Below are 8,060 nucleotides of genomic sequence, written 5' to 3'. Positions count from 1 at the left end.
AAGGATATATGTGCCCAATCAGGGCGATATTAAGGAAAGGATTCTGGATGAATATCATAAAAGTCCTTATGCGGGACACCCGGGTTATAAAAAGTTAATCACTTCGCTTCGGAGGGAATATCACTAGCCAGGCATGAAAAGAGATGTAATAGAATATCTGGCATGATGTATAAAATGTCAACAGGTTAAGGCTGAACATCAACACCGTACGGGTTTGCTACAACCATTACCTATACCAAAATGGAAGTGGGAGATTATCACCATGGACTTTATTATAGGGTTACCGAAGTCTAAGAGGAATAATGACTCTATTATGGTTGTAGTGGACAAACTCAGTAAGTCAGCCCACTTCATACCAGTTCAATCTACGTATCATGCAGCACAAATTGCAAATGTTTTTATGCAGAACATATTTAAGCTCCATGGGCTACCAAAAACTATAATATCTGATCGCGATGTTAAATTCACATCAGCCTTTTGGAAGACCTTGTTTGAAGGTCTCGGAACTCAATTGAATTTTAGCACCGCATATCATCCGCAGACTGACGAACAGACTAAGCGGGTGAATCAAGTGGTGGAGGACATGCTGAGGTCATATGTGATGCAACAAGCCACTCGATGGGAAGACCAGAAGACAGACTCATGCTGGGTCCTGAAATGTTAAAAGAGATGGAAGAAATGGTTAAAAGAGTGGGGTTAATTTAAAAGTAGCTTAGGACAGACAAAAACGTTTTGCAGATCAGAAAAGGACCTTTAGGGAGTACCAAGTGGGTGAACATGTATATGTCAGAATTCGGGCAAGGAGAAGTACTCTACAATGGAATGGTTGTGCCAAATTGGCACCTCCCTTTTGTGGGCCGTTCCAGATTTTAGCACGAGTGGGGCCGATAGCTTATCAGCTAGCCCTAACTAGCCACATCCGGGTCCATAATGTCTTCCACATGTCTGTTTTAAAGAAATATGTTTATGACCCTAGACACATAATAAGTTGGCAGGACATTCAGGTAAGAAGATGTTGTAAGACAAACATAAACCAAAGATGGATTGTTAAGAAACTGCTAATCTGAATAATATGTGTTTCAGGTGGAATCGGAAGGAGAATTCCTGGTCGAGCCAGTGAACATACTAGATCGGAGAAGGGTCAAGCTGCGGAAAAGAGTCATCACCCAGCTTAAAGTGCAATGGTAGCACTTTGAGCTAGATGAGGCCACCTGGGAAGATGAGAAGAGCATGAAAGAAGCCTATCCCGAATTTTTTCTGGGTGAACAACATCGGGACGATGTTGAACTTTAGGAGGGGGAGATGTAACGCCCCTAGTAAATCGATAATGTTTTAAGTAAGGCAGTAAAATTTAACTGTTGACTAAGGTTATGTTTGGTGAAATTAAAATAACTATGTTGCTACTGCTGTTAATTAATTAAGTTGATTAATTATTGCTACTACTGTTTAATTAATTATGTTGATTAATTGTTGTTAGTAGCTATTGAGGTGGTTGGAAATAGAATACCTAACTACCTTCATGAGAAGGTTGAGACCCCATAGGAAAAGGGGGAAAAGTTATGCTAAGTCTGGTAGAGACCAGATAGCGGAGGAAAAAGAAAGAGAGTTGCTCTTTTGGGAAAAAATGCTATGTCTGGTAAAGATCAGATGGCATGTGTCTGGAAGACAGAAGCTTCCTGAACCGCTACATCTTGTAAGGACCAGATAGAGTGACTCTGGTATAGCCAGAGAGTTTGCACACAGTGAAGATCTGCAGAAGTGCTTGGGGGTGGAAGATCGAAGAGGATCTTCCTAAGGTCGGGAGGTTGACAAGAGAAATAGAGAGGTTTGCCTCTGTTCAGGTATGGATTAACTGAGAAACTTAATAGTTATTAAGGGTTTATGTATACTGTGAAATTAATTAGGGTCTATGACAGGCCTAGAACTGTGTATGGCACTGGGAGAATTTCTGTAATTATGCAAGAAATGGTAGAGATGGAAAATGTAAACACATTGATGACATTTAAGAACGAATATCTGTGCGACTGACAGAAGAAACAAAAGATTAAACTAGATTTAATTAAAGATCATAGATTTCCATACTGGAACAATTCCTATAGCATAAGTGACAGTTAAATGGAAAACAAAATACTGTGTATTAATTTCAGCCTACGGAAATAAATTGAAACGATATATATATATATATATATATATATATATATATATATATATATATATATATATATATATGCATACAAATATTCCAAGAACGCTACTGAAGAAAATAAAGAAAACTGTAACAGGTCAAAAAATGAGTCAATGCGTGAACTCTCTAGACTAAACAACCAATCGAAGATTACAGGATCTCCATCTTAACAATGTAGTTTAAGAATGAATAATACGGTAACGAAAAACACTCCAGTACTTGAAAAACAAAGGAAGGTTAGCGCCCACATCATAAACATAATTTAACGATAACAGCCATTCCAAAAATCAAGGAACGAGCCTGTAAAAAATGAAAATGGCCGTAACCTATGTGAATATGATCGTGTAGCCAGCGAGGGCTTCCGAAGTTGAAACCGGCAACCCATATTCTTCAAACAGGAAATAATAACAGTAAACAAAACCATAGAGATATTTTTCTCTTAATTGAAATTTACAAGAAAATCCTCTGAAGAGATAAGCGTATCCAATGTACACAGCAAATAATGAAAAATTCAAACTCAGGCGAGAATCTGTCCATGGTAAACAAACAATCTTTAAAAAAAATATTGAACCGTAAAACGATTCTATGGAGAAGCACACAATTCATTATCCAGCCAAAGTTCAATTAACAGTAATAATTGAAACTTTATACAATTATTCATCGTAGGGTGTAACCCTCGGCTCTGAAACAAATTATACAGTAATGGACATGTATTAAGTGCAACCCAACTAGGGTTTCTGCCTGATCTCCTTGGCGCAGAACCCAAATAATTTACAAAGTAACAGAGCCGGGGAAGCCGTTAATTTTCCACGTTGAAGGAAAACCCATGGAACAATGATAGACTCCCATGCTCAAGCACAGCTCAGATAGCCTGCCAAGAAGGACAACGGCTCAGTCCGTTACCCAGTGTCTTTTCCTAAATTTTTAAACCACGGGAGTAAACGTCTCTTACCGGGAACATGGAGTGAGTAAGGAAGACAGAATAGGTCCTCCATTGAGCACTGGCCACGGCACCAAGACTCCGCACCTGAGACAAAGGGGTCATTCGAAGAAAACAGAATAAAAATCAGATTTGTGAAAAAAGAAAATAAAAAAAAAAGAAAACGAACTGTAAAAACAGGGTGACATTCACCAGGGTGAGGGAGCACCGGTTTACCATGACCGAGGACGGGAGGCAGAGTTCATTTTACACCATGGACTGCATGTTGGAGAGGTTTCCTGTGCGAAAATGCAAAAGCGCCAGAGACCTGTGGACGACAGAAGTTACACTAACAATGAAATGCTAAGAATTTCCAAACATATTGAAAAGCTTTCAAGTCATACCACCCACACCTGGATCGACTTCGACCGTCAATCTGGATGGTCTCATCTCCACCATAGGAATGGGCATAGAAACCTAGGAAGTAGCCATCGTATGGTATTTTTCGAGATATGTATCAGAAGCATTAACTCCTGGAGTCCTGATCACACTGTATCACATGGTGTCGACAGGTCAATCGTTCATCGTGCCAGATGGACGGTGTGGGGAAAGACCAGCTTTTCAAGCGCGAGTTGCCCGAGCGATTCTCGGCAACGCTCCTTTCCAGGCTAGATATTTAGCCGAATAACATTAACTCAAATAAGAAATTACTAAATGGCCATTCATTTCCATAGTACCAACGACCATTTTTATATTCTATCCATTGTACCATAAAGTATGGATTATCATTGCAAGCTGAATGTTGGTTCTCCAGAATGAAACGAAATTAGATTATTAATGTTATGTGCTATGTTCAACATAGATGTAACTTATCAATAAATAATATGGTTCCTATGATATGTAAATGAATTAAAAAAATCCATTATTTGCATTTGAATTCTTATTACTAAGTTTTATTATTGTTTAAAAAAAAAAATATTACTCTTGTTCTTTAGTGTTACAACAATCCTGAAAATTTGGAGGAATAGTTTGTCGATGTGCAATAAAATCTATACTAGGCTTTATTCGGCTGTGGTTCATTCTCCTAGGAAGGGGAAAAATGTTCCTTCCTTGCCCGCGTTCTAAAGGGATAAGGGTTTCTACACTCGACTCCATTTATGGGTAAGGATAGTTAAAAAAAAAAAAAGTCTTCGTTTTCCTTCTTTTGAATGTAACGTGGTTTCATGCATAGATTTTGTAACTTCTATTAATTTTCCTTTCATGTGGAAAGGTGGCATGAATGGAGCTCAGGGTTTGGGGAAAACGCTGAGTTCAGCTCCTGATATTGGGCACAAAACAATAATATGGACAAATGCACCAGGTATCTATGTTTTTCTTAGCTTAGCTCCTCATATTGGGCACAAAACAATAATATGGACAAATGCACCGGGTATCTGTGTTTTTCTTAGCTTAACCTCTAAAGGCTGGGATAGCCGTGAGTTTTGGAAATTTCGAGGGTTTCTCTGCTACATACCTTTACTATCTCTAGTAATTTGTTTTTAAAAGTATCATCGGGTTTTTCTAAGGTGAAGTTTGTATATTCTTTTAAGGGCATGGGGATTATCTCCCTGACCCATATCGGAACTGATTATACTCTGCATTCTAAGCTATGAGACTAAGACAATCTATGGTTTTGCAATCGCGTGATTTTCTTTGTTCATCTTTAGTTTCCTCTCTATCTTTCAGATGGTTTATATATATAAGAGTTTTGTTGGCAAGAAAGAGAGTTTTCAAATGTTGATAGCAATTCTTTGTTGCGTTTGTTTCTGAGCTTGAGTAGGTAGTTTTGTATAAAACTTGTGTGAAGTCGGGTTGGGGCTCTGGACCCATCGACCGTGACCCATAGTTTTTTATTTTCAGTCCATAAATATATATTTCATTGTTTTGAATTCTTGTGAAAAAATAGGTAGAGGCTCCTGGTACACCGAGTTTTGGTCGCTCTTATTAATCTTTCTTTGGTTAGCAAAAAATGGTGTACTAATTATAAAATTCACTGAAAGTGGTTACTTTCGTTATTAAATTCGTGTTCAAATTTCTTTTAGTTATTTCTCTTTGTACGACATAACGGAAATATTTCTCTGTTTATTTAATAATCTGTTATATTGAACATTAGAGTCTAAATCTCCCACTTACTTAACTTTATGATAGCATTAGGGTCTTGAATGACAAACCAGATTATATAGTTACAATTATGAATAATATTATTTGCCTACCTATAATGAATTATATTTGGCATAAAGTTCTATTAAACATTTCTTTGTTTATTTCATATACAGTCGTAGCAAAAGGCCTTCTTGCCTACACTCTATCCGACATAATTATTTTCATTATTCAACTTAGCATTAACTCTTTCACCTAGATGTTGTAAGGGTTTACTATAGCTATTAATTAGAATACCTAAGTTTAGCATTTCTCCGCTACTTACCAATTCTCAACAAGCATAGGTCATTAATTAATATTATCACATGTGCTTTTATTTAACTATCATCAGGCATAGTTAACTAGAAAATGCAAATTAGATTTCCTGCTTAAATTACTGTAAGTATCTTTTACTTATTTGTAGTTCACTATTTGCGAGATTTGGTTCTACTAGACCTTGCTATTCGATGTTTTGCCTCCCAACCTTGAGACTATTGCCGCATCACATGAAGGTTTGTTTGACCTATTAGCATAGATTTTTCCTCCTTTCTCTCCTTTCTAAATTCCAGATCTCAGATATGCTTATCATCTTGATCTTTTTGAATAAATCCAAGGGACAAGTAACTGCCTTTCTAACTAATTTAGTATGTTTTGCCTCCCAACCTTCAGACTATTGCCGCATCACATGAAGGATTGTTTGAGAATCAGCATAGATTTTTCTTCCTTCCTCTCCTTTCTAAATTCCAGATCTCAGATACGCTTATCATCTTGATCTTTTTGAATAAATCCTTAAGAATTCAGTGAGGGACAAGTAACTGTCTTTCTAACTAATTTAGTAAGTAAAATAATATTTACTGATAACTGTTGTTTAACTTTAACAAAAGAATTTAAATTCCCAAAATAGTTTTTGTAACTCAAAAAATAAATAGATGTGCAGTGACATAAATATTTACAAATTTTGGGGATATCACAGATGCTTATGATGGATTGATGCCTATTGACATTGGCATTGTTTAACTTATAGAAAAAATAGCCTTTTTCACCACCAAAATCAAGCAATACAATTTCAAGTATTTTTTTTGTTCAAAATACATTTTTAAATGCATAGACAAATCCAGGAGCCCAGAAAACCTTTTGGGCCCTCAAGTTATGAGGATTAAACAATTTAAACTCATGTTTGACTATGCCATGGACATTTACTAATTATTTAATTTATATGGTCATACCTGTAAAAACAAGTTAAATTTATGCAGATTAAACAATTTAAACTTGACATTTACTAGTCATTTAATTTATATGGTCATACTAGTAAAAAGGTTGATTGTTAACCTTAAAATTTATAATCCACGAAATATCGGGAAGTATTTTGGGTTTCCATGCTTTCATTTCCAAGTTAAACATTAAAAAAATAAAAGAAAGTTAAAAAAATTTCCAACAAATTTAAATTCATGTTTGACATTTACTATTCATTTAATTTATATGGTCATAGTAGTAAAAAGGTTGACCATTAACCATTTATAATCCAAGAAATATGGGGAAGTATTTTGGTTTCCATGCTTTCATTCCAAGTTAAACGTTAAAAAAAAGAAGAAAGTTAAAACAATTTCCAGCATCCACCAAATGTTAGCGACCATGTCTTATGGAGATGGTACTCGATTTTCCCGTACTTTACTTCCACTTTAAAAAAGATAAAGAAAAGGGAAGAACTTAAAACCATTTCCAACATCCACCAAATGTTCCCCTTTAGATCAAGGCTCCATAATTGCGGTCAATGTTTTACCCAAATTAGTTAAATGAAAATGAAAAATAAAAGATAAAACTATTTCCAACATGCACCAAATGTTTCCCATTGGAAGAAGGGTAAATAGTTACGGTCAATGTTTTACCCAATTTAGTTAAATGAAAAAAAAAAACATTTCCAACATGAACCAAATGTTTCCCTTTGGAATAACTCTCCATAATTAAGGTAGATGCAATGAGGGTTAACGGTTTATAATTCACGAAATATGGGGAAGTACTCTGGGTTTGGTTCTTTCATTCATGTTTCCCTTTGGGGCAAGGCTCCATAATTAGGACCATGTTTATTTCATTCCATGTTAAACATAAAAAAGAAAAAAAAGGTTAAAATAATCCCAACATCTACAAAATGTTTCCCTTTAGGGCAAGGCTCCATAATTAGCGACCATGTTGTAAGGAGATGGTATTTTATACTTTGTCCTTTCATTCTAGTTAAATCTTAAAAAAAAAAGTTAATTCCAACATTAGGGACAAATGTTTTATGGAGATGGAATGGTATTCCGATTTCCCCCTACTTGTCCTTTCATTCCAAGTTAAACGTAAAAAAAAAAAAAAAAAAAAAAAATCCAACATCATGTTTCCCTTTGGGGCAAGGCTCCATAATGTACTTTGTCCTTTCATTCCAAATTAAGGTAAAGAAAGAAAAGAAGAAAGTTAAAATAATTTCCAAGACTAGGGACCATGTTTTCTGGAGATGGAATGGTACTCCGATTTTCCCGTACTTTGTTCTTTCATTGCAAGTTAAATGTAAAAAAAAAAAGAAAAAAAAGTTAAAATAATTTCCAACATCTACCAAATGTTTCCCTTTGGGACAAAGCTATGTAATTAGTGATCATGTTTTATCCAGATGGACTTTAATTTTACCGTATTATTGTACTTTAATTCCACATGAAATGAAAGGAAAAAAAAAGAGAAATAAGAAGTTAAAACCATTTTCAACATCCACCAAATATTTTCCTTTAGAACAAGACTCCATAATTA

Source organism: Pinus tabuliformis, chromosome 3_1 (assembly GCF_031772625.1).
Source record: "Pinus tabuliformis cultivar Carrire ecotype Pingquan chromosome 3_1, CPIR1, whole genome shotgun sequence".
NCBI classification, from domain to species: domain Eukaryota; kingdom Viridiplantae; phylum Streptophyta; class Pinopsida; order Pinales; family Pinaceae; genus Pinus; species Pinus tabuliformis.
This window is presented reverse-complemented; position numbering follows the sequence as displayed.